Source organism: Danio rerio, chromosome 5, assembly GCF_049306965.1.
Source record: "Danio rerio strain Tuebingen ecotype United States chromosome 5, GRCz12tu, whole genome shotgun sequence".
In the NCBI taxonomy this organism is placed as follows: domain Eukaryota; kingdom Metazoa; phylum Chordata; class Actinopteri; order Cypriniformes; family Danionidae; genus Danio; species Danio rerio.
The window spans coordinates 44,050,411-44,077,503 of record NC_133180.1 but is presented as its reverse complement, the minus strand read 5'-3'; the positions used below and the strand labels follow the sequence as shown (position 1 = coordinate 44,077,503).

Here is a 27,093-nt window from a genome sequence, read left to right as displayed (position 1 = left end):
TACAGCTCGAGTTTCTCTTCAATCACGCACAAATCTTTCGCCTTTTACTAAAGATTTCCGTGGGGAGGAACTATTGTGAGTTTTGTTTATTTTTGGGTGCTCTGCTATCTGCAGAGCTGCATTAAGATGTTGAATTGCAGAACGAGATGTGGAAGAGTGTTTGTGTCAGTAGATTAGCCTAGACAGAATGGTTGTTATCAATCCGGCGATCAATTGAAGTTGCTCTTAGCTCATTTTCTAAAGCGCAGCAATCTTGGATCTGTGTGTCTTTTTCTCCCTCTCTTCACAATTGCAGTCTTTGGAACCGCAGCAAAAAAGCGAGTGAGCAAAATCGAGCTCTTATTTACCACAAGAAGGACATGGCCAATATTGTATGGTGGGTTTGTTTCTTTGGACAGCTTTATGCTTAAGCCTGAGGTGGGGTAAGGAGTTCAGCGTCTTGAAGAAAATGCCTCCCCGTCAGGGAATCGAACCCCGGTCTTCCGCGTGACAGGCGGAGATACTGTCCACTATACTAACGAGGATCACTTATGCAACTATGTAAACTGTTCAGCTGCACTATTATGTTGAGGGTGCCTGAGAGCAAAAGGCTGCAAGTTTCTTCCGACGAACGTCGCACTGTGGGCTTGTTTTTTTTTTGGACAGATTCATGCTGAAGCTCAAGTTTTTAAGAGGAGTTTAGCATCCTAAAAAAAGCCCCCCCTGGCAGGGAAGCGAACCTTGATTATCCGGGTGACACATGGAAATACTGTCCACTATACTAACAAAGACTAGCGTGCTTTTGGTTATGTCAAGCGTGGGTGGACACTTTCTGCCAGCAGTCTCACCAAACCGAAGCCAAGCCATTCCTCCTTAAGACAGGCAGAGTCAGACATGTAATAAAAACAACGACCGATGGGTTCAGTCCAAAGGGCAAACTGTAGCTTCTGCTGATTATAGTCACCCTCAAAACCTTTGGCTGTTACCAAGGACTGGGCTCTAATCTGTCTGATGTCCTAATAACACAATTTTACATGGTGACATCACTGCAGCTTTGAAAATGTGGATATATTTGTCTTAACCAAAGACTGCACCTCTTTCTGTGTGACCTCATTCTGTACTGCGTAATGCTTCGATGCCTTCATTTCAACAAAGTAGGATTACGAGGCCAACGTGCCTTGCAGTCACCCTTGCCGAACATTGTGCTGTGTATGGCCAACTGCTCTGATTAAGCAGCATAGTGTTACAGCTCGAGTTTCTCTTCAATCACGCACAAATCTTTCGCCTTTTACTAAAGATTTCCGTGGGGAGGAACTATTGTGAGTTTTGTTTATTTTTGGGTGCTCTGCTATCTGCAGAGCTGCATTAAGATGTTGAATTGCAGAACGAGATGTGGAAGAGTGTTTGTGTCAGTAGATTAGCCTAGACAGAATGGTTGTTATCAATCCGGCGATCAAATGAAGTTGCTCTTAGCTCATTCTCTAAAGCGCAGCAATCTTGGATCTGTGTGTCTTTTTCTCCCTCTCTTCACAATTGCAGTCTTTGGAACCGCAGCAAAAAAGCGAGTGAGCAAAATCGAGCTCTTATTTACCACAAGAAGGACATGGCCAATATTGTATGGTGGGTTTGTTTCTTTGGACAGCTTTATGCTTAAGCCTGAGGTGGGGTAAGGAGTTCAGCGTCTTGAAGAAAAGGCCTCCCCGTCGGGGAATCGAACCCCGGTCTTCCGCGTGACAGGCGGAGATACTGTCCACTATACTAACGAGGATCACTTATGCAAGAATGTAAACTGTTCAGCTGCACTATTATGTTGAGGGTGCCTGAGAGCAAAAGGCTGCAAGTTTCTTCCGACGAACGTCGCACTGTGGGCTTGTTTTTTTTTTTGGACAGATTCATGCTGAAGCTCAAGTTTTTAAGAGGAGTTTAGCATCCTAAAAAAAGCCCCCCCTGGCAGGGAAGCGAACCCTGATCATCCGGGTGACACATGGAAATACTGTCCACTATACTAACAAAGACTAGCGTGCTTTTGGTTATGTCAAGCGTGGGTGGACACTTTCTGCCAGCAGTCTCACCAAACCGAAGCCAAGCCATTCCTCCTTAAGACAGGCAGAGTCAGACATGTAATAAAAACAACGACCGATGGGTTCAGTCCAAAGGGCAAACTGTAGCTTCTGCTGGTTATAGTCACCCTCAAAACCTTTGGCTGTTACCAAGGACTGGGCTCTAATCTGTCTGATGTCCTAATAACACATTTTTACATGGTGACATCACTGCAGCTTTGAAAATGTGGATATATTTGTCTTAACCAAAGACTGCACCTCTTTCTGTGTGAGCTCATTCTGTACTGCGTAATGCTTCGATGCCTTCATTTCAACAAAGTAGGATTACGAGGCCAACGTGCCTTGCAGTCACCCTTGCCGAACATTGTGCTGTGTATGGCCAACTGCTCTGATTAAGCAGCATAGTTTTACAGCTCGAGTTTCTCTTCAATCACGCACAAATCTTTCGCCTTTTACTAAAGATTTTCGTGGGGAGGAACTATTGTGAGTTTTGTTTATTTTTGGGTGCTCTGCTATCTGCAGAGCTGCATTAAGATGTTGAATTGCAGAACGAGATGTGGAAGAGTGTTTGTGTCAGTAGATTAGCCTAGACAGAATGGTTGTTATCAATCCGGCGATCAAATGAAGTTGCTCTTAGCTCATTCTCTAAAGCGCAGCAATCTTGGATCTGTGTGTCTTTTTCTCCCTCTCTTCACAATTGCAGTCTTTGGAACCGCAGCAAAAAAGCGAGTGAGCAAAATCGAGCTCTTATTTACCACAAGAAGGACATGGCCAATATTGTATGGTGGGTTTGTTTCTTTGGACAGCTTTATGCTTAAGCCTGAGGTGGGGTAAGGAGTTCAGCGTCTTGAAGAAAATGCCTCCCCGTCGGGGAATCGAACCCCGGTCTTCCGCGTGACAGGCGGAGATACTGTCCACTATACTAACGAGGATCACTTATGCAAGAATGTAAACTGTTCAGCTGCACTATTATGTTGAGGGTGCCTGAGAGCAAAAGGCTGCAAGTTTCTTCCGACGAACGTCGCACTGTGGGCTTGTTTTTTTTTTGGACAGATTCATGCTGAAGCTCAAGTTTTTAAGAGGAGTTTAGCATCCTAAAAAAAGCCCCCCCTGGCAGGGAAGCGAACCCTGATCATCCGGGTGACACATGGAAATACTGTCCACTATACTAACAAAGACTAGCGTGCTTTTGGTTATGTCAAGCGTGGGTGGACACTTTCTGCCAGCAGTCTCACCAAACCGAAGCCAAGCCATTCCTCCTTAAGACAGGCAGAGTCAGACATGTAATAAAAACAACGACCGATGGGTTCAGTCCAAAGGGCAAACTGTAGCTTCTGCTGGTTATAGTCACCCTCAAAACCTTTGGCTGTTACCAAGGACTGGGCTCTAATCTGTCTGATGTCCTAATAACACAATTTTACATGGTGACATCACTGCAGCTTTGAAAATGTGGATATATTTGTCTTAACCAAAGACTGCACCTCTTTCTGTGTGACCTCATTCTGTACTGCGTAATGCTTCGATGCCTTCATTTCAACAAAGTAGGATTACGAGGCCAACGTGCCTTGCAGTCACCCTTGCCGAACATTGTGCTGTGTATGGCCAACTGCTCTGATTAAGCAGCATAGTGTTACAGCTCGAGTTTCTCTTCAATCACGCACAAATCTTTCGCCTTTTACTAAAGATTTCCGTGGGGAGGAACTATTGTGAGTTTTGTTTATTTTTGGGTGCTCTGCTATCTGCAGAGCTGCATTAAGATGTTGAATTGCAGAACGAGATGTGGAAGAGTGTTTGTGTCAGTAGATTAGCCTAGACAGAATGGTTGTTATCAATCCGGCGATCAAATGAAGTTGCTCTTAGCTCATTCTCTAAAGCGCAGCAATCTTGGATCTGTGTGTCTTTTTCTCCCTCTCTTCACAATTGCAGTCTTTGGAACCGCAGCAAAAAAGCGAGTGAGCAAAATCGAGCTCTTATTTACCACAAGAAGGACATGGCCAATATTGTATGGTGGGTTTGTTTCTTTGGACAGCTTTATGCTTAAGCCTGAGGTGGGGTAAGGAGTTCAGCGTCTTGAAGAAAATGCCTCCCCGTCGGGGAATCGAACCCCGGTCTTCCGCGTGACAGGCGGAGATACTGTCCACTATACTAACGAGGATCACTTATGCAAGAATGTAAACTGTTCAGCTGCACTATTATGTTGAGGTTGCCTGAGAGCAAAAGGCTGCAAGTTTCTTCCGACGAACGTCGCACTGTGGGCTTGTTTTTTTTTTGGACAGATTCATGCTGAAGCTCAAGTTTTTAAGAGGAGTTTAGCATCCTAAAAAAAGCCCCCCCTGGCAGGGAAGCGAACCCTGATCATCCGGGTGACACATGGAAATACTGTCCACTATACTAACAAAGACTAGCGTGCTTTTGGTTATGTCAAGCGTGGGTGGACACTTTCTGCCAGCAGTCTCACCAAACCGAAGCCAAGCCATTCCTCCTTAAGACAGGCAGAGTCAGACATGTAATAAAAACAACGACCGATGGGTTCAGTCCAAAGGGCAAACTGTAGCTTCTGCTGGTTATAGTCACCCTCAAAACCTTTGGCTGTTACCAAGGACTGGGCTCTAATCTGTCTGATGTCCTAATAACACAATTTTACATGGTGACATCACTGCAGCTTTGAAAATGTGGATATATTTGTCTTAACCAAAGACTGCACCTCTTTCTGTGTGACCTCATTCTGTACTGCGTAATGCTTCGATGCCTTCATTTCAACAAAGTAGGATTACGAGGCCAACGTGCCTTGCAGTCACCCTTGCCGAACATTGTGCTGTGTATGGCCAACTGCTCTGATTAAGCAGCATAGTGTTACAGCTCGAGTTTCTCTTCAATCACGCACAAATCTTTCGCCTTTTACTAAAGATTTCCGTGGGGAGGAATTATTGTGAGTTTTGTTTATTTTTGGGTGCTCTGCTATCTGCAGAGCTGCATTAAGATGTTGAATTGCAGAACGAGATGTGGAAGAGTGTTTGTGTCAGTAGATTAGCCTAGACAGAATGGTTGTTATCAATCCGGCGATCAAATGAAGTTGCTCTTAGCTCATTCTCTAAAGCGCAGCAATCTTGGATCTGTGTGTCTTTTTCTCCCTCTCTTCACAATTGCAGTCTTTGGAACCGCAGCAAAAAAGCGAGTGAGCAAAATCGAGCTCTTTTTTACCACAAGAAGGACATGGCCAATATTGTATGGTGGGTTTGTTTCTTTGGAAAGCTTTATGCTTAAGCCTGAGGTGGGGTAAGGAGTTCAGCGTCTTGAAGAAAATGCCTCCCCGTCGGGGAATCGAACCCCGGTCTTCCGCGTGACAGGCGGAGATACTGTCCACTATACTAACGAGGATCACTTATGCAAGAATGTAAACTGTTCAGCTGCACTATTATGTTGAGGTTGCCTGAGAGCAAAAGGCTGCAAGTTTCTTCCGACGAACGTCGCACTGTGGGCTTGTTTTTTTTTTGGACAGATTCATGCTGAAGCTCAAGTTTTTAAGAGGAGTTTAGCATCCTAAAAAAAGCCCCCCCTGGCAGGGAAGCGAACCCTGATCATCCGGGTGACACATGGAAATACTGTCCACTATACTAACAAAGACTAGCGTGCTTTTGGTTATGTCAAGCGTGGGTGGACACTTTCTGCCAGCAGTCTCACCAAACCGAAGCCAAGCCATTCCTCCTTAAGACAGGCAGAGTCAGACATGTAATAAAAACAACGACCGATGGGTTCAGTCCAAAGGGCAAACTGTAGCTTCTGCTGGTTATAGTCACCCTCAAAACCTTTGGCTGTTACCAAGGACTGGGCTCTAATCTGTCTGATGTCCTAATAACACAATTTTACATGGTGACATCACTGCAGCTTTGAAAATGTGGATATATTTGTCTTAACCAAAGACTGCACCTCTTTCTGTGTGAGCTCATTCTGTACTGCGTAATGCTTCGATGCCTTCATTTCAACAAAGTAGGATTACGAGGCCAACGTGCCTTGCAGTCACCCTTGCCGAACATTGTGCTGTGTATGGCCAACTGCTCTGATTAAGCAGCATAGTGTTACAGCTCGAGTTTCTCTTCAATCACGCACAAATCTTTCGCCTTTTACTAAAGATTTCCGTGGGGAGGAACTATTGTGAGTTTTGTTTATTTTTGGGTGCTCTGCTATCTGCAGAGCTGCATTAAGATGTTGAATTGCAGAACGAGATGTGGAAGAGTGTTTGTGTCAATAGATTAGCCTAGACAGAATGGTTGTTATCAATCCGGCGATCAAATGAAGTTGCTCTTAGCTCATTCTCTAAAGCGCAGCAATCTTGGATCTGTGTGTCTTTTACTCCCTCTCTTCACAATTGCAGTCTTTGGAACCGCAGCAAAAAAGCGAGTGAGCAAAATCGAGCTCTTATTTACCACAAGAAGGACATGGCCAATATTGTATGGTGGGTTTGTTTCTTTGGACAGCTTTATGCTTAAGCCTGAGGTGGGGTAAGGAGTTCAGCGTCTTGAAGAAAATGCCTCCCCGTCGGGGAATCGAACCCCGGTCTTCCGCGTGACAGGCGGAGATACTGTCCACTATACTAACGAGGATCACTTATGCAACTATGTAAACTGTTCAGCTGCACTATTATGTTGAGGGTGCCTGAGAGCAAAAGGCTGCAAGTTTCTTCCGACGAACGTCGCACTGTGGGCTTGTTTTTTTTTTGGACAGATTCATGCTGAAGCTCAAGTTTTTAAGAGGAGTTTAGCATCCTAAAAAAAGCCCCCCCTGGCAGGGAAGCGAACCTTGATCATCCGGGTGACACATGGAAATACTGTCCACTATACTAACAAAGACTAGCGTGCTTTTGGTTATGTCAAGCGTGGGTGGACACTTTCTGCCAGCAGTCTCACCAAACCGAAGCCAAGCCATTCCTCCTTAAGACAGGCAGAGTCAGACATGTAATAAAAACAACGACCGATGGGTTCAGTCCAAAGGGCAAACTGTAGCTTCTGCTGATTATAGTCACCCTCAAAACCTTTGGCTGTTACCAAGGACTGGGCTCTAATCTGTCTGATGTCCTAATAACACAATTTTACATGGTGACATCACTGCAGCTTTGAAAATGTGGATATATTTGTCTTAACCAAAGACTGCACCTCTTTCTGTGTGACCTCATTCTGTACTGCGTAATGCTTCGATGCCTTCATTTCAACAAAGTAGGATTACGAGGCCAACGTGCCTTGCAGTCACCCTTGCCGAACATTGTGCTGTGTATGGCCAACTGCTCTGATTAAGCAGCATAGTGTTACAGCTCGAGTTTCTCTTCAATCACGCACAAATCTTTCGCCTTTTACTAAAGATTTCCGTGGGGAGGAACTATTGTGAGTTTTGTTTATTTTTGGGTGCTCTGCTATCTGCAGAGCTGCATTAAGATGTTGAATTGCAGAACGAGATGTGGAAGAGTGTTTGTGTCAGTAGATTAGCCTAGACAGAATGGTTGTTATCAATCCGGCGATCAAATGAAGTTGCTCTTAACTCATTCTCTAAAGCGCAGCAATCTTGGATCTGTGTGTCTTTTTCTCCCTCTCTTCACAATTGCAGTCTTTGGAACCGCAGCAAAAAAGCGAGTGAGCAAAATCGAGCTCTTATTTACCACAAGAAGGACATGGCCAATATTGTATGGTGGGTTTGTTTCTTTGGACAGCTTTATGCTTAAGCCTGAGGTGGGGTAAGGAGTTCAGCGTCTTGAAGAAAAGGCCTCCCCGTCGGGGAATCGAACCCCGGTCTTCCGCGTGACAGGCGGAGATACTGTCCACTATACTAACGAGGATCACTTATGCAAGAATGTAAACTGTTCAGCTGCACTATTATGTTGAGGGTGCCTGAGAGCAAAAGGCTGCAAGTTTCTTCCGACGAACGTCGCACTGTGGGCTTGTTTTTTTTTTTGGACAGATTCATGCTGAAGCTCAAGTTTTTAAGAGGAGTTTAGCATCCTAAAAAAAGCCCCCCCTGGCAGGGAAGCGAACCCTGATCATCCGGGTGACACATGGAAATACTGTCCACTATACTAACAAAGACTAGCGTGCTTTTGGTTATGTCAAGCGTGGGTGGACACTTTCTGCCAGCAGTCTCACCAAACCGAAGCCAAGCCATTCCTCCTTAAGACAGGCAGAGTCAGACATGTAATAAAAACAACGACCGATGGGTTCAGTCCAAAGGGCAAACTGTAGCTTCTGCTGGTTATAGTCACCCTCAAAACCTTTGGCTGTTACCAAGGACTGGGCTCTAATCTGTCTGATGTCCTAATAACACATTTTTACATGGTGACATCACTGCAGCTTTGAAAATGTGGATATATTTGTCTTAACCAAAGACTGCACCTCTTTCTGTGTGAGCTCATTCTGTACTGCGTAATGCTTCGATGCCTTCATTTCAACAAAGTAGGATTACGAGGCCAACGTGCCTTGCAGTCACCCTTGCCGAACATTGTGCTGTGTATGGCCAACTGCTCTGATTAAGCAGCATAGTTTTACAGCTCGAGTTTCTCTTCAATCACGCACAAATCTTTCGCCTTTTACTAAAGATTTCCGTGGGGAGGAACTATTGTGAGTTTTGTTTATTTTTGGGTGCTCTGCTATCTGCAGAGCTGCATTAAGATGTTGAATTGCAGAACGAGATGTGGAAGAGTGTTTGTGTCAGTAGATTAGCCTAGACAGAATGGTTGTTATCAATCCGGCGATCAAATGAAGTTGCTCTTAGCTCATTCTCTAAAGCGCAGCAATCTTGGATCTGTGTGTCTTTTTCTCCCTCTCTTCACAATTGCAGTCTTTGGAACCGCAGCAAAAAAGCGAGTGAGCAAAATCGAGCTCTTATTTACCACAAGAAGGACATGGCCAATATTGTATGGTGGGTTTGTTTCTTTGGACAGCTTTATGCTTAAGCCTGAGGTGGGGTAAGGAGTTCAGCGTCTTGAAGAAAATGCCTCCCCGTCGGGGAATCGAACCCCGGTCTTCCGCGTGACAGGCGGAGATACTGTCCACTATACTAACGAGGATCACTTATGCAAGAATGTAAACTGTTCAGCTGCACTATTATGTTGAGGGTGCCTGAGAGCAAAAGGCTGCAAGTTTCTTCCGACGAACGTCGCACTGTGGGCTTGTTTTTTTTTTGGACAGATTCATGCTGAAGCTCAAGTTTTTAAGAGGAGTTTAGCATCCTAAAAAAAGCCCCCCCTGGCAGGGAAGCGAACCCTGATCATCCGGGTGACACATGGAAATACTGTCCACTATACTAACAAAGACTAGCGTGCTTTTGGTTATGTCAAGCGTGGGTGGACACTTTCTGCCAGCAGTCTCACCAAACCGAAGCCAAGCCATTCCTCCTTAAGACAGGCAGAGTCAGACATGTAATAAAAACAACGACCGATGGGTTCAGTCCAAAGGGCAAACTGTAGCTTCTGCTGGTTATAGTCACCCTCAAAACCTTTGGCTGTTACCAAGGACTGGGCTCTAATCTGTCTGATGTCCTAATAACACAATTTTACATGGTGACATCACTGCAGCTTTGAAAATGTGGATATATTTGTCTTAACCAAAGACTGCACCTCTTTCTGTGTGACCTCATTCTGTACTGCGTAATGCTTCGATGCCTTCATTTCAACAAAGTAGGATTACGAGGCCAACGTGCCTTGCAGTCACCCTTGCCGAACATTGTGCTGTGTATGGCCAACTGCTCTGATTAAGCAGCATAGTGTTACAGCTCGAGTTTCTCTTCAATCACGCACAAATCTTTCGCCTTTTACTAAAGATTTCCGTGGGGAGGAACTATTGTGAGTTTTGTTTATTTTTGGGTGCTCTGCTATCTGCAGAGCTGCATTAAGATGTTGAATTGCAGAACGAGATGTGGAAGAGTGTTTGTGTCAGTAGATTAGCCTAGACAGAATGGTTGTTATCAATCCGGCGATCAAATGAAGTTGCTCTTAGCTCATTCTCTAAAGCGCAGCAATCTTGGATCTGTGTGTCTTTTTCTCCCTCTCTTCACAATTGCAGTCTTTGGAACCGCAGCAAAAAAGCGAGTGAGCAAAATCGAGCTCTTTTTTACCACAAGAAGGACATGGCCAATATTGTATGGTGGGTTTGTTTCTTTGGAAAGCTTTATGCTTAAGCCTGAGGTGGGGTAAGGAGTTCAGCGTCTTGAAGAAAATGCCTCCCCGTCGGGGAATCGAACCCCGGTCTTCCGCGTGACAGGCGGAGATACTGTCCACTATACTAACGAGGATCACTTATGCAAGAATGTAAACTGTTCAGCTGCACTATTATGTTGAGGTTGCCTGAGAGCAAAAGGCTGCAAGTTTCTTCCGACGAACGTCGCACTGTGGGCTTGTTTTTTTTTTGGACAGATTCATGCTGAAGCTCAAGTTTTTAAGAGGAGTTTAGCATCCTAAAAAAAGCCCCCCCTGGCAGGGAAGCGAACCCTGATCATCCGGGTGACACATGGAAATACTGTCCACTATACTAACAAAGACTAGCGTGCTTTTGGTTATGTCAAGCGTGGGTGGACACTTTCTGCCAGCAGTCTCACCAAACCGAAGCCAAGCCATTCCTCCTTAAGACAGGCAGAGTCAGACATGTAATAAAAACAACGACCGATGGGTTCAGTCCAAAGGGCAAACTGTAGCTTCTGCTGGTTATAGTCACCCTCAAAACCTTTGGCTGTTACCAAGGACTGGGCTCTAATCTGTCTGATGTCCTAATAACACAATTTTACATGGTGACATCACTGCAGCTTTGAAAATGTGGATATATTTGTCTTAACCAAAGACTGCACCTCTTTCTGTGTGAGCTCATTCTGTACTGCGTAATGCTTCGATGCCTTCATTTCAACAAAGTAGGATTACGAGGCCAACGTGCCTTGCAGTCACCCTTGCCGAACATTGTGCTGTGTATGGCCAACTGCTCTGATTAAGCAGCATAGTGTTACAGCTCGAGTTTCTCTTCAATCACGCACAAATCTTTCGCCTTTTACTAAAGATTTCCGTGGGGAGGAACTATTGTGAGTTTTGTTTATTTTTGGGTGCTCTGCTATCTGCAGAGCTGCATTAAGATGTTGAATTGCAGAACGAGATGTGGAAGAGTGTTTGTGTCAATAGATTAGCCTAGACAGAATGGTTGTTATCAATCCGGCGATCAAATGAAGTTGCTCTTAGCTCATTCTCTAAAGCGCAGCAATCTTGGATCTGTGTGTCTTTTTCTCCCTCTCTTCACAATTGCAGTCTTTGGAACCGCAGCAAAAAAGCGAGTGAGCAAAATCGAGCTCTTATTTACCACAAGAAGGACATGGCCAATATTGTATGGTGGGTTTGTTTCTTTGGACAGCTTTATGCTTAAGCCTGAGGTGGGGTAAGGAGTTCAGCGTCTTGAAGAAAATGCCTCGCCGTCGGGGAATCGAACCCCGGTCTTCCGCGTGACAGGCGGAGATACTGTCCACTATACTAACGAGGATCACTTATGCAACTATGTAAACTGTTCAGCTGCACTATTATGTTGAGGGTGCCTGAGAGCAAAAGGCTGCAAGTTTCTTCCGACGAACGTCGCACTGTGGGCTTGTTTTTTTTTTTGGACAGATTCATGCTGAAGCTCAAGTTTTTAAGAGGAGTTTAGCATCCTAAAAAAAGCCCCCCCTGGCAGGGAAGCGAACCTTGATCATCCGGGTGACACATGGAAATACTGTCCACTATACTAACAAAGACTAGCGTGCTTTTGGTTATGTCAAGCGTGGGTGGACACTTTCTGCCAGCAGTCTCACCAAACCGAAGCCAAGCCATTCCTCCTTAAGACAGGCAGAGTCAGACATGTAATAAAAACAACGACCGATGGGTTCAGTCCAAAGGGCAAACTGTAGCTTCTGCTGATTATAGTCACCCTCAAAACCTTTGGCTGTTACCAAGGACTGGGCTCTAATCTGTCTGATGTCCTAATAACACAATTTTACATGGTGACATCACTGCAGCTTTGAAAATGTGGATATATTTGTCTTAACCAAAGACTGCACCTCTTTCTGTGTGACCTCATTCTGTACTGCGTAATGCTTCGATGCCTTCATTTCAACAAAGTAGGATTACGAGGCCAACGTGCCTTGCAGTCACCCTTGCCGAACATTGTGCTGTGTATGGCCAACTGCTCTGATTAAGCAGCATAGTGTTACAGCTCGAGTTTCTCTTCAATCACGCACAAATCTTTCGCCTTTTACTAAAGATTTCCGTGGGGAGGAACTATTGTGAGTTTTGTTTATTTTTGGGTGCTCTGCTATCTGCAGAGCTGCATTAAGATGTTGAATTGCAGAACGAGATGTGGAAGAGTGTTTGTGTCAGTAGATTAGCCTAGACAGAATGGTTGTTATCAATCCGGCGATCAAATGAAGTTGCTCTTAGCTCATTCTCTAAAGCGCAGCAATCTTGGATCTGTGTGTCTTTTTCTCCCTCTCTTCACAATTGCAGTCTTTGGAACCGCAGCAAAAAAGCGAGTGAGCAAAATCGAGCTCTTTTTTACCACAAGAAGGACATGGCCAATATTGTATGGTGGGTTTGTTTCTTTGGAAAGCTTTATGCTTAAGCCTGAGGTGGGGTAAGGAGTTCAGCGTCTTGAAGAAAATGCCTCCCCGTCGGGGAATCGAACCCCGGGCTTCCGCGTGACAGGCGGAGATACTGTCCACTATACTAACGAGGATCACTTATGCAAGAATGTAAACTGTTCAGCTGCACTATTATGTTGAGGTTGCCTGAGAGCAAAAGGCTGCAAGTTTCTTCCGACGAACGTCGCACTGTGGGCTTGTTTTTTTTTTGGACAGATTCATGCTGAAGCTCAAGTTTTTAAGAGGAGTTTAGCATCCTAAAAAAAGCCCCCCCTGGCAGGGAAGCGAACCCTGATCATCCGGGTGACACATGGAAATACTGTCCACTATACTAACAAAGACTAGCGTGCTTTTGGTTATGTCAAGCGTGGGTGGACACTTTCTGCCAGCAGTCTCACCAAACCGAAGCCAAGCCATTCCTCCTTAAGACAGGCAGAGTCAGACATGTAATAAAAACAACGACCGATGGGTTCAGTCCAAAGGGCAAACTGTAGCTTCTGCTGGTTATAGTCACCCTCAAAACCTTTGGCTGTTACCAAGGACTGGGCTCTAATCTGTCTGATGTCCTAATAACACAATTTTACATGGTGACATCACTGCAGCTTTGAAAATGTGGATATATTTGTCTTAACCAAAGACTGCACCTCTTTCTGTGTGACCTCATTCTGTACTGCGTAATGCTTCGATGCCTTCATTTCAACAAAGTAGGATTACGAGGCCAACGTGCCTTGCAGTCACCCTTGCCGAACATTGTGCTGTGTATGGCCAACTGCTCTGATTAAGCAGCATAGTGTTACAGCTCGAGTTTCTCTTCAATCACACACAAATCTTTCGCCTTTTACTAAAGATTTCCGTGGGGAGGAACTATTGTGAGTTTTGTTTATTTTTGGGTGCTCTGCTATCTGCAGAGCTGCATTAAGATGTTGAATTGCAGAACGAGATGTGGAAGAGTGTTTGTGTCAGTAGATTAGCCTAGACAGAATGGTTGTTATCAATCCGGCGATCAAATGAAGTTGCTCTTAGCTCATTCTCTAAAGCGCAGCAATCTTGGATCTGTGTGTCTTTTTCTCCCTCTCTTCACAATTGCAGTCTTTGGAACCGCAGCAAAAAAGCGAGTGAGCAAAATCGAGCTCTTTTTTACCACAAGAAGGACATGGCCAATATTGTATGGTGGGTTTGTTTCTTTGGAAAGCTTTATGCTTAAGCCTGAGGTGGGGTAAGGAGTTCAGCGTCTTGAAGAAAATGCCTCCCCGTCGGGGAATCGAACCCCGGTCTTCCGCGTGACAGGCGGAGATACTGTCCACTATACTAACGAGGATCACTTATGCAAGAATGTAAACTGTTCAGCTGCACTATTATGTTGAGGTTGCCTGAGAGCAAAAGGCTGCAAGTTTCTTCCGACGAACGTCGCACTGTGGGCTTGTTTTTTTTTTGGACAGATTCATGCTGAAGCTCAAGTTTTTAAGAGGAGTTTAGCATCCTAAAAAAAGCCCCCCCTGGCAGGGAAGCGAACCCTGATCATCCGGGTGACACATGGAAATACTGTCCACTATACTAACAAAGACTAGCGTGCTTTTGGTTATGTCAAGCGTGGGTGGACACTTTCTGCCAGCAGTCTCACCAAACCGAAGCCAAGCCATTCCTCCTTAAGACAGGCAGAGTCAGACATGTAATAAAAACAACGACCGATGGGTTCAGTCCAAAGGGCAAACTGTAGCTTCTGCTGGTTATAGTCACCCTCAAAACCTTTGGCTGTTACCAAGGACTGGGCTCTAATCTGTCTGATGTCCTAATAACACAATTTTACATGGTGACATCACTGCAGCTTTGAAAATGTGGATATATTTGTCTTAACCAAAGACTGCACCTCTTTCTGTGTGACCTCATTCTGTACTGCGTAATGCTTCGATGCCTTCATTTCAACAAAGTAGGATTACGAGGCCAACGTGCCTTGCAGTCACCCTTGCCGAACATTGTGCTGTGTATGGCCAACTGCTCTGATTAAGCAGCATAGTGTTACAGCTCGAGTTTCTCTTCAATCACGCACAAATCTTTCGCCTTTTACTAAAGATTTCCGTGGGGAGGAACTATTGTGAGTTTTGTTTATTTTTGGGTGCTCTGCTATCTGCAGAGCTGCATTAAGATGTTGAATTGCAGAACGAGATGTGGAAGAGTGTTTGTGTCAGTAGATTAGCCTAGACAGAATGGTTGTTATCAATCCGGCGATCAAATGAAGTTGCTCTTAGCTCATTCTCTAAAGCGCAGCAATCTTGGATCTGTGTGTCTTTTTCTCCCTCTCTTCACAATTGCAGTCTTTGGAACCGCAGCAAAAAAGCGAGTGAGCAAAATCGAGCTCTTATTTACCACAAGAAGGACATGGCCAATATTGTATGGTGGGTTTGTTTCTTTGGACAGCTTTATGCTTAAGCCTGAGGTGGGGTAAGGAGTTCAGCGTCTTGAAGAAAATGCCTCCCCGTCGGGGAATCGAACCCCGGTCTTCCGCGTGACAGGCGGAGATACTGTCCACTATACTAACGAGGATCACTTATGCAACTATGTAAACTGTTCAGCTGCACTATTATGTTGAGGGTGCCTGAGAGCAAAAGGCTGCAAGTTTCTTCCGACGAACGTCGCACTGTGGGCTTGTTTTTTTTTTGGACAGATTCATGCTGAAGCTCAAGTTTTTAAGAGGAGTTTAGCATCCTAAAAAAAGCCCCCCCTGGCAGGGAAGCGAACCTTGATCATCCGGGTGACACATGGAAATACTGTCCACTATACTAACAAAGACTAGCGTGCTTTTGGTTATGTCAAGCGTGGGTGGACACTTTCTGCCAGCAGTCTCACCAAACCGAAGCCAAGCCATTCCTCCTTAAGACAGGCAGAGTCAGACATGTAATAAAAACAACGACCGATGGGTTCAGTCCAAAGGGCAAACTGTAGCTTCTGCTGATTATAGTCACCCTCAAAACCTTTGGCTGTTACCAAGGACTGGGCTCTAATCTGTCTGATGTCCTAATAACACAATTTTACATGGTGACATCACTGCAGCTTTGAAAATGTGGATATATTTGTCTTAACCAAAGACTGCACCTCTTTCTGTGTGACCTCATTCTGTACTGCGTAATGCTTCGATGCCTTCATTTCAACAAAGTAGGATTACGAGGCCAACGTGCCTTGCAGTCACCCTTGCCGAACATTGTGCTGTGTATGGCCAACTGCTCTGATTAAGCAGCATAGTGTTACAGCTCGAGTTTCTCTTCAATCACGCACAAATCTTTCGCCTTTTACTAAAGATTTCCGTGGGGAGGAACTATTGTGAGTTTTGTTTATTTTTGGGTGCTCTGCTATCTGCAGAGCTGCATTAAGATGTTGAATTGCAGAACGAGATGTGGAAGAGTGTTTGTGTCAGTAGATTAGCCTAGACAGAATGGTTGTTATCAATCCGGCGATCAAATGAAGTTGCTCTTAGCTCATTCTCTAAAGCGCAGCAATCTTGGATCTGTGTGTCTTTTTCTCCCTCTCTTCACAATTGCAGTCTTTGGAACCGCAGCAAAAAAGCGAGTGAGCAAAATCGAGCTCTTTTTTACCACAAGAAGGACATGGCCAATATTGTATGGTGGGTTTGTTTCTTTGGAAAGCTTTATGCTTAAGCCTGAGGTTGGGTAAGGAGTTCAGCGTCTTGAAGAAAATGCCTCCCCGTCGGGGAATCGAACCCCGGTCTTCCGCGTGACAGGCGGAGATACTGTCCACTATACTAACGAGGATCACTTATGCAAGAATGTAAACTGTTCAGCTGCACTATTATGTTGAGGTTGCCTGAGAGCAAAAGGCTGCAAGTTTCTTCCGACGAACGTCGCACTGTGGGCTTGTTTTTTTTTTGGACAGATTCATGCTGAAGCTCAAGTTTTTAAGAGGAGTTTAGCATCCTAAAAAAAGCCCCCCCTGGCAGGGAAGCGAACCCTGATCATCCGGGTGACACATGGAAATACTGTCCACTATACTAACAAAGACTAGCGTGCTTTTGGTTATGTCAAGCGTGGGTGGACACTTTCTGCCAGCAGTCTCACCAAACCGAAGCCAAGCCATTCCTCCTTAAGACAGGCAGAGTCAGACATGTAATAAAAACAACGACCGATGGGTTCAGTCCAAAGGGCAAACTGTAGCTTCTGCTGGTTATAGTCACCCTCAAAACCTTTGGCTGTTACCAAGGACTGGGCTCTAATCTGTCTGATGTCCTAATAACACAATTTTACATGGTGACATCACTGCAGCTTTGAAAATGTGGATATATTTGTCTTAACCAAAGACTGCACCTCTTTCTGTGTGAGCTCATTCTGTACTGCGTAATGCTTCGATGCCTTCATTTCAACAAAGTAGGATTACGAGGCCAACGTGCCTTGCAGTCACCCTTGCCGAACATTGTGCTGTGTATGGCCAACTGCTCTGATTAAGCAGCATAGTGTTACAGCTCGAGTTTCTCTTCAATCACGCACAAATCTTTCGCCTTTTACTAAAGATTTCCGTGGGGAGGAACTATTGTGAGTTTTGTTTATTTTTGGGTGCTCTGCTATCTGCAGAGCTGCATTAAGATGTTGAATTGCAGAACGAGATGTGGAAGAGTGTTTGTGTCAGTAGATTAGCCTAGACAGAATGGTTGTTATCAATCCGGCGATCAAATGAAGTTGCTCTTAGCTCATTCTCTAAAGCGCAGCAATCTTGGATCTGTGTGTCTTTTTCTCCCTCTCTTCACAATTGCAGTCTTTGGAACCGCAGCAAAAAAGCGAGTGAGCAAAATCGAGCTCTTATTTACCACAAGAAGGACATGGCCAATATTGTATGGTGGGTTTGTTTCTTTGGACAGCTTTATGCTTAAGCCTGAGGTGGGGTAAGGAGTTCAGCGTCTTGAAGAAAATGCCTCCCCGTCGGGGAATCGAACCCCGGTCTTCCGCGTGACAGGCGGAGATACTGTCCACTATACTAACGAGGATCACTTATGCAACTATGTAAACTGTTCAGCTGCACTATTATGTTGAGGGTGCCTGAGAGCAAAAGGCTGCAAGTTTCTTCCGACGAACGTCGCACTGTGGGCTTGTTTTTTTTTTGGACAGATTCATGCTGAAGCTCAAGTTTTTAAGAGGAGTTTAGCATCCTAAAAAAAGCCCCCCCTGGCAGGGAAGCGAACCTTGATCATCCGGGTGACACATGGAAATACTGTCCACTATACTAACAAAGACTAGCGTGCTTTTGGTTATGTCAAGCGTGGGTGGACACTTTCTGCCAGCAGTCTCACCAAACCGAAGCCAAGCCATTCCTCCTTAAGACAGGCAGAGTCAGACATGTAATAAAAACAACGACCGATGGGTTCAGTCCAAAGGGCAAACTGTAGCTTCTGCTGATTATAGTCACCCTCAAAACCTTTGGCTGTTACCAAGGACTGGGCTCTAATCTGTCTGATGTCCTAATAACACAATTTTACATGGTGACATCACTGCAGCTTTGAAAATGTGGATATATTTGTCTTAACCAAAGACTGCACCTCTTTCTGTGTGACCTCATTCTGTACTGCGTAATGCTTCGATGCCTTCATTTCAACAAAGTAGGATTACGAGGCCAACGTGCCTTGCAGTCACCCTTGCCGAACATTGTGCTGTGTATGGCCAACTGCTCTGATTAAGCAGCATAGTGTTACAGCTCGAGTTTCTCTTCAATCACGCACAAATCTTTCGCCTTTTACTAAAGATTTCCGTGGGGAGGAACTATTGTGAGTTTTGTTTATTTTTGGGTGCTCTGCTATCTGCAGAGCTGCATTAAGATGTTGAATTGCAGAACGAGATGTGGAAGAGTGTTTGTGTCAGTAGATTAGCCTAGACAGAATGGTTGTTATCAATCCGGCGATCAAATGAAGTTGCTCTTAGCTCATTCTCTAAAGCGCAGCAATCTTGGATCTGTGTGTCTTTTTCTCCCTCTCTTCACAATTGCAGTCTTTGGAACCGCAGCAAAAAAGCGAGTGAGCAAAATCGAGCTCTTATTTACCACAAGAAGGACATGGCCAATATTGTATGGTGGGTTTGTTTCTTTGGACAGCTTTATGCTTAAGCCTGAGGTGGGGTAAGGAGTTCAGCGTCTTGAAGAAAAGGCCTCCCCGTCGGGGAATCGAACCCCGGTCTTCCGCGTGACAGGCGGAGATACTGTCCACTATACTAACGAGGATCACTTATGCAAGAATGTAAACTGTTCAGCTGCACTATTATGTTGAGGGTGCCTGAGAGCAAAAGGCTGCAAGTTTCTTCCGACGAACGTCGCACTGTGGGCTTGTTTTTTTTTTTGGACAGATTCATGCTGAAGCTCAAGTTTTTAAGAGGAGTTTAGCATCCTAAAAAAAGCCCCCCCTGGCAGGGAAGCGAACCCTGATCATCCGGGTGACACATGGAAATACTGTCCACTATACTAACAAAGACTAGCGTGCTTTTGGTTATGTCAAGCGTGGGTTGACACTTTCTGCCAGCAGTCTCACCAAACCGAAGCCAAGCCATTCCTCCTTAAGACAGGCAGAGTCAGACATGTAATAAAAACAACGACCGATGGGTTCAGTCCAAAGGGCAAACTGTAGCTTCTGCTGGTTATAGTCACCCTCAAAACCTTTGGCTGTTACCAAGGACTGGGCTCTAATCTGTCTGATGTCCTAATAACACAATTTTACATGGTGACATCACTGCAGCTTTGAAAATGTGGATATATTTGTCTTAACCAAAGACTGCACCTCTTTCTGTGTGAGCTCATTCTGTACTGCGTAATGCTTCGATGCCTTCATTTCAACAAAGTAGGATTACCAGGCCAACGTGCCTTGCAGTCACCCTTGCCGAACATTGTGCTGTGTATGGCCAACTGCTCTGATTAAGCAGCATAGTGTTACAGCTCGAGTTTCTCTTCAATCACGCACAAATCTTTCGCCTTTTACTAAAGATTTCCGTGGGGAGGAACTATTGTGAGTTTTGTTTATTTTTGGGTGCTCTGCTATCTGCAGAGCTGCATTAAGATGTTGAATTGCAGAACGAGATGTGGAAGAGTGTTTGTGTCAGTAGATTAGCCTAGACAGAATGGTTGTTATCAATCCGGCGATCAAATGAAGTTGCTCTTAGCTCATTCTCTAAAGCGCAGCAATCTTGGATCTGTGTGTCTTTTTCTCCCTCTCTTCACAATTGCAGTCTTTGGAACCGCAGCAAAAAAGCGAGTGAGCAAAATCGAGCTCTTATTTACCACAAGAAGGACATGGCCAATATTGTATGGTGGGTTTGTTTCTTTGGACAGCTTTATGCTTAAGCCTGAGGTGGGGTAAGGAGTTCAGCGTCTTGAAGAAAATGCCTCCCCGTCGGGGAATCGAACCCCGGTCTTCCGCGTGACAGGCGGAGATACTGTCCACTATACTAACGAGGATCACTTATGCAACTATGTAAACTGTTCAGCTGCACTATTATGTTGAGGGTGCCTGAGAGCAAAAGGCTGCAAGTTTCTTCCGACGAACGTCGCACTGTGGGCTTGTTTTTTTTTTGGACAGATTCATGCTGAAGCTCAAGTTTTTAAGAGGAGTTTAGCATCCTAAAAAAAGCCCCCCCTGGCAGGGAAGCGAACCTTGATCATCCGGGTGACACATGGAAATACTGTCCACTATACTAACAAAGACTAGCGTGCTTTTGGTTATGTCAAGCGTGGGTGGACACTTTCTGCCAGCAGTCTCACCAAACCGAAGCCAAGCCATTCCTCCTTAAGACAGGCAGAGTCAGACATGTAATAAAAACAACGACCGATGGGTTCAGTCCAAAGGGCAAACTGTAGCTTCTGCTGATTATAGTCACCCTCAAAACCTTTGGCTGTTACCAAGGACTGGGCTCTAATCTGTCTGATGTCCTAATAACACAATTTTACATGGTGACATCACTGCAGCTTTGAAAATGTGGATATATTTGTCTTAACCAAAGACTGCACCTCTTTCTGTGTGACCTCATTCTGTACTGCGTAATGCTTCGATGCCTTCATTTCAACAAAGTAGGATTACGAGGCCAACGTGCCTTGCAGTCACCCTTGCCGAACATTGTGCTGTGTATGGCCAACTGCTCTGATTAAGCAGCATAGTGTTACAGCTCGAGTTTCTCTTCAATCACGCACAAATCTTTCGCCTTTTACTAAAGATTTCCGTGGGGAGGAACTATTGTGAGTTTTGTTTATTTTTGGGTGCTCTGCTATCTGCAGAGCTGCATTAAGATGTTGAATTGCAGAACGAGATGTGGAAGAGTGTTTGTGTCAGTAGATTAGCCTAGACAGAATGGTTGTTATCAATCCGGCGATCAAATGAAGTTGCTCTTAGCTCATTCTCTAAAGCGCAGCAATCTTGGATCTGTGTGTCTTTTTCTCCCTCTCTTCACAATTGCAATCTTTGGAACCGCAGCAAAAAAGCGAGTGAGCAAAATCGAGCTCTTTTTTACCACAAGAAGGACATGGTCAATATTGAATGGTGGGTTTGTTTCTTTGGACAGCTTTATGCTCAAGCCTGAGGTGGGGTAAGGAGTTCAGCGTCTTGAAGAAAATGCCCCCCGGTCGGTAAATCGAACCCCGGTCTTACGCGTGACAGGCGGAGATACTGTCCACTATACTAACGAGGATCACTTATGCATGAATGTAAACTGTTCAGCTGCACTATTATGTTGAGGGTGCCTGAGAGCAAAAGGCTGCAAGTTTCTTCCGACGAACGTCGCACTGTGGGCTTGTTTTTTTTTTTGGACAGATTCATGCTGAAGCTCAAGTTTTTAAGAGGAGTTTAGCATCCTAAAAAAAGCCCCCCCTGGCAGGGAAGCGAACCCTGATCATCCGGGTGACACATGGAAATACTGTCCACTATACTAACAAAGACTAGCGTGCTTTTGGTTATGTCAAGCGTGGGTGGACACTTTCTGCCAGCAGTCTCACCAAACCGAAGCCAAGCCATTCCTCCTTAAGACAGGCAGAGTCAGACATGTAATAAAAACAACGACCGATGGGTTCAGTCCAAAGGGCAAACTGTAGCTTCTGCTGATTATAGTCACCCTCAAAACCTTTGGCTGTTACCAAGGACTGGGCTCTAATCTGTCTGATGTCCTAATAACACAATTTTACATGGTGACATCACTGCAGCTTTGAAAATGTGGATATATTTGTCTTAACCAAAGACTGCACCTCTTTCTGTGTGACCTCATTCTGTACTGCGTAATGCTTCGATGCCTTCATTTCAACAAAGTAGGATTACGAGGCCAACGTGCCTTGCAGTCACCCTTGCCGAACATTGTGCTGTGTATGGCCAACTGCTCTGATTAAGCAGCATAGTGTTACAGCTCGAGTTTCTCTTCAATCACGCACAAATCTTTCGCCTTTTACTAAAGATTTCCGTGGGGAGGAACTATTGTGAGTTTTGTTTATTTTTGGGTGCTCTGCTATCTGCAGAGCTGCATTAAGATGTTGAATTGCAGAACGAGATGTGGAAGAGTGTTTGTGTCAGTAGATTAGCCTAGACAGAATGGTTGTTATCAATCCGGCGATCAAATGAAGTTGCTCTTAGCTCATTCTCTAAAGCGCAGCAATCTTGGATCTGTGTGTCTTTTTCTCCCTCTCTTCACAATTGCAATCTTTGGAACCGCAGCAAAAAAGCGAGTGAGCAAAATCGAGCTCTTTTTTACCACAAGAAGGACATGGTCAATATTGAATGGTGGGTTTGTTTCTTTGGACAGCTTTATGCTCAAGCCTGAGGTGGGGTAAGGAGTTCAGCGTCTTGAAGAAAATGCCCCCCGGTCGGTAAATCGAACCCCGGTCTTACGCGTGACAGGCGGAGATACTGTCCACTATACTAACGAGGATCACTTATGCATGAATGTAAACTGTTCAGCTGCACTATTATGTTGAGGGTGCCTGAGAGCAAAAGGCTGCAAGTTTCTTCCGACGAACGTCGCACTGTGGGCTTGTTTTTTTTTTTGGACAGATTCATGCTGAAGCTCAAGTTTTTAAGAGGAGTTTAGCATCCTAAAAAAAGCCCCCCCTGGCAGGGAAGCGAACCCTGATCATCCGGGTGACACATGGAAATACTGTCCACTATACTAACAAAGACTAGCGTGCTTTTGGTTATGTCAAGCGTGGGTGGACACTTTCTGCCAGCAGTCTCACCAAACCGAAGCCAAGCCATTCCTCCTTAAGACAGGCAGAGTCAGACATGTAATAAAAACAACGACCGATGGGTTCAGTCCAAAGGGCAAACTGTAGCTTCTGCTGATTATAGTCACCCTCAAAACCTTTGGCTGTTACCAAGGACTGGGCTCTAATCTGTCTGATGTCCTAATAACACAATTTTACATGGTGACATCACTGCAGCTTTGAAAATGTGGATATATTTGTCTTAACCAAAGACTGCACCTCTTTCTGTGTGACCTCATTCTGTACTGCGTAATGCTTCGATGCCTTCATTTCAACAAAGTAGGATTACGAGGCCAACGTGCCTTGCAGTCACCCTTGCCGAACATTGTGCTGTGTATGGCCAACTGCTCTGATTAAGCAGCATAGTGTTACAGCTCGAGTTTCTCTTCAATCACGCACAAATCTTTCGCCTTTTACTAAAGATTTCCGTGGGGAGGAACTATTGTGAGTTTTGTTTATTTTTGGGTGCTCTGCTATCTGCAGAGCTGCATTAAGATGTTGAATTGCAGAACGAGATGTGGAAGAGTGTTTGTGTCAGTAGATTAGCCTAGACAGAATGGTTGTTATCAATCCGGCGATCAAATGAAGTTGCTCTTAGCTCATTCTCTAAAGCGCAGCAATCTTGGATCTGTGTGTCTTTTTCTCCCTCTCTTCACAATTGCAGTCTTTGGAACCGCAGCAAAAAAGCGAGTGAGCAAAATCGAGCTCTTTTTTACCACAAGAAGGACATGGCCAATATTGTATGGTGGGTTTGTTTCTTTGGAAAGCTTTATGCTTAAGCCTGAGGTGGGGTAAGGAGTTCAGCGTCTTGAAGAAAATGCCTCCCCGTCGGGGAATCGAACCCCGGTCTTCCGCGTGACAGGCGGAGATACTGTCCACTATACTAACGAGGATCACTTATGCAAGAATGTAAACTGTTCAGCTGCACTATTATGTTGAGGTTGCCTGAGAGCAAAAGGCTGCAAGTTTCTTCCGACGAACGTCGCACTGTGGGCTTGTTTTTTTTTTGGACAGATTCATGCTGAAGCTCAAGTTTTTAAGAGGAGTTTAGCATCCTAAAAAAAGCCCCCCCTGGCAGGGAAGCGAACCCTGATCATCCGGGTGACACATGGAAATACTGTCCACTATACTAACAAAGACTAGCGTGCTTTTGGTTATGTCAAGCGTGGGTGGACACTTTCTGCCAGCAGTCTCACCAAACCGAAGCCAAGCCATTCCTCCTTAAGACAGGCAGAGTCAGACATGTAATAAAAACAACGACCGATGGGTTCAGTCCAAAGGGCAAACTGTAGCTTCTGCTGGTTATAGTCACCCTCAAAACCTTTGGCTGTTACCAAGGACTGGGCTCTAATCTGTCTGATGTCCTAATAACACAATTTTACATGGTGACATCACTGCAGCTTTGAAAATGTGGATATATTTGTCTTAACCAAAGACTGCACCTCTTTCTGTGTGAGCTCATTCTGTACTGCGTAATGCTTCGATGCCTTCATTTCAACAAAGTAGGATTACGAGGCCAACGTGCCTTGCAGTCACCCTTGCCGAACATTGTGCTGTGTATGGCCAACTGCTCTGATTAAGCAGCATAGTGTTACAGCTCGAGTTTCTCTTCAATCACGCACAAATCTTTCGCCTTTTACTAAAGATTTCTGTGGGGAGGAACTATTGTGAGTTTTGTTTATTTTTGGGTGCTCTGCTATCTGCAGAGCTGCATTAAGATGTTGAATTGCAGAACGAGATGTGGAAGAGTGTTTGTGTCAGTAGATTAGCCTAGACAGAATGGTTGTTATCAATCCGGCGATCAAATGAAGTTGCTCTTAGCTCATTCTCTAAAGCGCAGCAATCTTGGATCTGTGTGTCTTTTTCTCCCTCTCTTCACAATTGCAGTCTTTGGAACCGCAGCAAAAAAGCGAGTGAGCAAAATCGAGCTCTTATTTACCACAAGAAGGACATGGCCAATATTGTATGGTGGGTTTGTTTCTTTGGACAGCTTTATGCTTAAGCCTGAGGTGGGGTAAGGAGTTCAGCGTCTTGAAGAAAATGCCTCCCCGTCGGGGAATCGAACCCCGGTCTTCCGCGTGACAGGCGGAGATACTGTCCACTATACTAACGAGGATCACTTATGCAACTATGTAAACTGTTCAGCTGCACTATTATGTTGAGGGTGCCTGAGAGCAAAAGGCTGCAAGTTTCTTCCGACGAACGTCGCACTGTGGGCTTGTTTTTTTTTTGGACAGATTCATGCTGAAGCTCAAGTTTTTAAGAGGAGTTTAGCATCCTAAAAAAAGCCCCCCCTGGCAGGGAAGCGAACCTTGATCATCCGGGTGACACATGGAAATACTGTCCACTATACTAACAAAGACTAGCGTGCTTTTGGTTATGTCAAGCGTGGGTGGACACTTTCTGCCAGCAGTCTCACCAAACCGAAGCCAAGCCATTCCTCCTTAAGACAGGCAGAGTCAGACATGTAATAAAAACAACGACCGATGGGTTCAGTCCAAAGGGCAAACTGTAGCTTCTGCTGATTATAGTCACCCTCAAAACCTTTGGCTGTTACCAAGGACTGGGCTCTAATCTGTCTGATGTCCTAATAACACAATTTTACATGGTGACATCACTGCAGCTTTGAAAATGTGGATATATTTGTCTTAACCAAAGACTGCACCTCTTTCTGTGTGACCTCATTCTGTACTGCGTAATGCTTCGATGCCTTCATTTCAACAAAGTAGGATTACGAGGCCAACGTGCCTTGCAGTCACCCTTGCCGAACATTGTGCTGTGTCAGGCCTACTGCTCTGATTAAGCAGCATAGTGTTACAGCTCGAGTTTCTCTTCAATCACGCACAAATCTTTCGCCTTTTACTAAAGATTTCCGTGGGGAGGAACTATTGTGAGTTTTGTTTATTTTTGGGTGCTCTGCTATCTGCAGAGCTGCATTAAGATGTTGAATTGCAGAACGAGATGTGGAAGAGTGTTTGTGTCAGTAGATTAGCCTAGACAGAATGGTTGTTATCAATCCGGCGATCAAATGAAGTTGCTCTTAGCTCATTCTCTAAAGCGCAGCAATCTTGGATCTGTGTGTCTTTTTCTCCCTCTCTTCACAATTGCAGTCTTTGGAACCGCAGCAAAAAAGCGAGTGAGCAAAATCGAGCTCTTATTTACCACAAGAAGGACATGGCCAATATTGTATGGTGGGTTTGTTTCTTTGGACAGCTTTATGCTTAAGCCTGAGGTGGGGTAAGGAGTTCAGCGTCTTGAAGAAAAGGCCTCCCCGTCGGGGAATCGAACCCCGGTCTTCCGCGTGACAGGCGGAGATACTGTCCACTATACTAACGAGGATCACTTATGCAAGAATGTAAACTGTTCAGCTGCACTATTATGTTGAGGGTGCCTGAGAGCAAAAGGCTGCAAGTTTCTTCCGACGAACGTCGCACTGTGGGCTTGTTTTTTTTTTTGGACAGATTCATGCTGAAGCTCAAGTTTTTAAGAGGAGTTTAGCATCCTAAAAAAAGCCCCCCCTGGCAGGGAAGCGAACCCTGATCATCCGGGTGACACATGGAAATACTGTCCACTATACTAACAAAGACTAGCGTGCTTTTGGTTATGTCAAGCGTGGGTGGACACTTTCTGCCAGCAGTCTCACCAAACCGAAGCCAAGCCATTCCTCCTTAAGACAGGCAGAGTCAGACATGTAATAAAAACAACGACCGATGGGTTCAGTCCAAAGGGCAAACTGTAGCTTCTGCTGATTATAGTCACCCTCAAAACCTTTGGCTGTTACCAAGGACTGGGCTCTAATCTGTCTGATGTCCTAATAACACAATTTTACATGGTGACATCACTGCAGCTTTGAAAATGTGGATATATTTGTCTTAACCAAAGACTGCACCTCTTTCTGTGTGACCTCATTCTGTACTGCGTAATGCTTCGATGCCTTCATTTCAACAAAGTAGGATTACGAGGCCAACGTGCCTTGCAGTCACCCTTGCCGAACATTGTGCTGTGTATGGCCAACTGCTCTGATTAAGCAGCATAGTGTTACAGCTCGAGTTTCTCTTCAATCACGCACAAATCTTTCGCCTTTTACTAAAGATTTCCGTGGGGAGGAACTATTGTGAGTTTTGTTTATTTTTGGGTGCTCTGCTATCTGCAGAGCTGCATTAAGATGTTGAATTGCAGAACGAGATGTGGAAGAGTGTTTGTGTCAGTAGATTAGCCT

General features: G+C 44.9%; 1 protein-coding gene and 42 non-coding genes across 43 annotated transcripts in view; 24 read left to right on the top strand and 19 right to left on the bottom strand.

The window, feature by feature from the left end:
• si:dkey-245n4.2 overlaps nt 1-27,093 on the top strand; it is a 314,713-nt gene that overhangs the window by 118,763 nt on the left and 168,857 nt on the right. The gene's annotated exons all lie outside the window — the stretch shown is intronic.
• LOC141385949 (U5 spliceosomal RNA) lies at nt 3-118 on the top strand. Its single transcript, XR_012407062.1, has one exon. It is a non-coding gene; the product is annotated as a U5 spliceosomal RNA (small nuclear RNA).
• trnad-guc (transfer RNA aspartic acid (anticodon GUC)) lies at nt 453-524 on the bottom strand. Its single transcript has one exon. It is a non-coding gene; the product is annotated as a tRNA-Asp (tRNA).
• LOC141385948 (U5 spliceosomal RNA) lies at nt 1,226-1,341 on the top strand. Its single transcript, XR_012407061.1, has one exon. It is a non-coding gene; the product is annotated as a U5 spliceosomal RNA (small nuclear RNA).
• Nucleotides 1,676-1,747, bottom strand: trnad-guc (transfer RNA aspartic acid (anticodon GUC)). The gene has a single exon. It is a non-coding gene; the product is annotated as a tRNA-Asp (tRNA).
• LOC141385978 (U5 spliceosomal RNA) lies at nt 2,450-2,565 on the top strand. Its single transcript, XR_012407090.1, has one exon. It is a non-coding gene; the product is annotated as a U5 spliceosomal RNA (small nuclear RNA).
• trnad-guc (transfer RNA aspartic acid (anticodon GUC)) lies at nt 2,900-2,971 on the bottom strand. Its single transcript has one exon. It is a non-coding gene; the product is annotated as a tRNA-Asp (tRNA).
• Nucleotides 3,673-3,788, top strand: LOC141385947 (U5 spliceosomal RNA). The gene has a single exon (XR_012407060.1). It is a non-coding gene; the product is annotated as a U5 spliceosomal RNA (small nuclear RNA).
• On the bottom strand, nt 4,123-4,194 carry trnad-guc (transfer RNA aspartic acid (anticodon GUC)). The gene has a single exon. It is a non-coding gene; the product is annotated as a tRNA-Asp (tRNA).
• LOC141385967 (U5 spliceosomal RNA) lies at nt 4,896-5,011 on the top strand. Its single transcript, XR_012407080.1, has one exon. It is a non-coding gene; the product is annotated as a U5 spliceosomal RNA (small nuclear RNA).
• On the bottom strand, nt 5,346-5,417 carry trnad-guc (transfer RNA aspartic acid (anticodon GUC)). The gene has a single exon. It is a non-coding gene; the product is annotated as a tRNA-Asp (tRNA).
• Nucleotides 6,119-6,234, top strand: LOC141385946 (U5 spliceosomal RNA). Its single transcript, XR_012407059.1, has one exon. It is a non-coding gene; the product is annotated as a U5 spliceosomal RNA (small nuclear RNA).
• On the bottom strand, nt 6,569-6,640 carry trnad-guc (transfer RNA aspartic acid (anticodon GUC)). Its single transcript has one exon. It is a non-coding gene; the product is annotated as a tRNA-Asp (tRNA).
• LOC141385945 (U5 spliceosomal RNA) lies at nt 7,342-7,457 on the top strand. The gene has a single exon (XR_012407058.1). It is a non-coding gene; the product is annotated as a U5 spliceosomal RNA (small nuclear RNA).
• trnad-guc (transfer RNA aspartic acid (anticodon GUC)) lies at nt 7,792-7,863 on the bottom strand. Its single transcript has one exon. It is a non-coding gene; the product is annotated as a tRNA-Asp (tRNA).
• Nucleotides 8,566-8,681, top strand: LOC141385944 (U5 spliceosomal RNA). The gene has a single exon (XR_012407057.1). It is a non-coding gene; the product is annotated as a U5 spliceosomal RNA (small nuclear RNA).
• Nucleotides 9,016-9,087, bottom strand: trnad-guc (transfer RNA aspartic acid (anticodon GUC)). The gene has a single exon. It is a non-coding gene; the product is annotated as a tRNA-Asp (tRNA).
• LOC141385943 (U5 spliceosomal RNA) lies at nt 9,789-9,904 on the top strand. Its single transcript, XR_012407056.1, has one exon. It is a non-coding gene; the product is annotated as a U5 spliceosomal RNA (small nuclear RNA).
• Nucleotides 10,239-10,310, bottom strand: trnad-guc (transfer RNA aspartic acid (anticodon GUC)). The gene has a single exon. It is a non-coding gene; the product is annotated as a tRNA-Asp (tRNA).
• On the top strand, nt 11,012-11,127 carry LOC141385942 (U5 spliceosomal RNA). The gene has a single exon (XR_012407055.1). It is a non-coding gene; the product is annotated as a U5 spliceosomal RNA (small nuclear RNA).
• On the top strand, nt 12,236-12,351 carry LOC141385941 (U5 spliceosomal RNA). Its single transcript, XR_012407054.1, has one exon. It is a non-coding gene; the product is annotated as a U5 spliceosomal RNA (small nuclear RNA).
• On the bottom strand, nt 12,686-12,757 carry trnad-guc (transfer RNA aspartic acid (anticodon GUC)). The gene has a single exon. It is a non-coding gene; the product is annotated as a tRNA-Asp (tRNA).
• Nucleotides 13,459-13,574, top strand: LOC141385970 (U5 spliceosomal RNA). The gene has a single exon (XR_012407083.1). It is a non-coding gene; the product is annotated as a U5 spliceosomal RNA (small nuclear RNA).
• Nucleotides 13,909-13,980, bottom strand: trnad-guc (transfer RNA aspartic acid (anticodon GUC)). The gene has a single exon. It is a non-coding gene; the product is annotated as a tRNA-Asp (tRNA).
• On the top strand, nt 14,682-14,797 carry LOC141385940 (U5 spliceosomal RNA). The gene has a single exon (XR_012407053.1). It is a non-coding gene; the product is annotated as a U5 spliceosomal RNA (small nuclear RNA).
• trnad-guc (transfer RNA aspartic acid (anticodon GUC)) lies at nt 15,132-15,203 on the bottom strand. The gene has a single exon. It is a non-coding gene; the product is annotated as a tRNA-Asp (tRNA).
• LOC141385939 (U5 spliceosomal RNA) lies at nt 15,905-16,020 on the top strand. The gene has a single exon (XR_012407052.1). It is a non-coding gene; the product is annotated as a U5 spliceosomal RNA (small nuclear RNA).
• Nucleotides 16,355-16,426, bottom strand: trnad-guc (transfer RNA aspartic acid (anticodon GUC)). The gene has a single exon. It is a non-coding gene; the product is annotated as a tRNA-Asp (tRNA).
• LOC141385938 (U5 spliceosomal RNA) lies at nt 17,128-17,243 on the top strand. The gene has a single exon (XR_012407051.1). It is a non-coding gene; the product is annotated as a U5 spliceosomal RNA (small nuclear RNA).
• Nucleotides 17,578-17,649, bottom strand: trnad-guc (transfer RNA aspartic acid (anticodon GUC)). Its single transcript has one exon. It is a non-coding gene; the product is annotated as a tRNA-Asp (tRNA).
• LOC141385937 (U5 spliceosomal RNA) lies at nt 18,351-18,466 on the top strand. The gene has a single exon (XR_012407050.1). It is a non-coding gene; the product is annotated as a U5 spliceosomal RNA (small nuclear RNA).
• trnad-guc (transfer RNA aspartic acid (anticodon GUC)) lies at nt 18,801-18,872 on the bottom strand. Its single transcript has one exon. It is a non-coding gene; the product is annotated as a tRNA-Asp (tRNA).
• On the top strand, nt 19,575-19,690 carry LOC141385936 (U5 spliceosomal RNA). Its single transcript, XR_012407049.1, has one exon. It is a non-coding gene; the product is annotated as a U5 spliceosomal RNA (small nuclear RNA).
• On the bottom strand, nt 20,025-20,096 carry trnad-guc (transfer RNA aspartic acid (anticodon GUC)). The gene has a single exon. It is a non-coding gene; the product is annotated as a tRNA-Asp (tRNA).
• LOC141385935 (U5 spliceosomal RNA) lies at nt 20,798-20,913 on the top strand. The gene has a single exon (XR_012407048.1). It is a non-coding gene; the product is annotated as a U5 spliceosomal RNA (small nuclear RNA).
• LOC141385934 (U5 spliceosomal RNA) lies at nt 22,022-22,137 on the top strand. The gene has a single exon (XR_012407047.1). It is a non-coding gene; the product is annotated as a U5 spliceosomal RNA (small nuclear RNA).
• On the top strand, nt 23,246-23,361 carry LOC141385933 (U5 spliceosomal RNA). Its single transcript, XR_012407046.1, has one exon. It is a non-coding gene; the product is annotated as a U5 spliceosomal RNA (small nuclear RNA).
• Nucleotides 23,696-23,767, bottom strand: trnad-guc (transfer RNA aspartic acid (anticodon GUC)). Its single transcript has one exon. It is a non-coding gene; the product is annotated as a tRNA-Asp (tRNA).
• On the top strand, nt 24,469-24,584 carry LOC141385973 (U5 spliceosomal RNA). Its single transcript, XR_012407086.1, has one exon. It is a non-coding gene; the product is annotated as a U5 spliceosomal RNA (small nuclear RNA).
• On the bottom strand, nt 24,919-24,990 carry trnad-guc (transfer RNA aspartic acid (anticodon GUC)). Its single transcript has one exon. It is a non-coding gene; the product is annotated as a tRNA-Asp (tRNA).
• LOC141385932 (U5 spliceosomal RNA) lies at nt 25,692-25,807 on the top strand. Its single transcript, XR_012407045.1, has one exon. It is a non-coding gene; the product is annotated as a U5 spliceosomal RNA (small nuclear RNA).
• trnad-guc (transfer RNA aspartic acid (anticodon GUC)) lies at nt 26,142-26,213 on the bottom strand. The gene has a single exon. It is a non-coding gene; the product is annotated as a tRNA-Asp (tRNA).
• On the top strand, nt 26,916-27,031 carry LOC141385931 (U5 spliceosomal RNA). Its single transcript, XR_012407044.1, has one exon. It is a non-coding gene; the product is annotated as a U5 spliceosomal RNA (small nuclear RNA).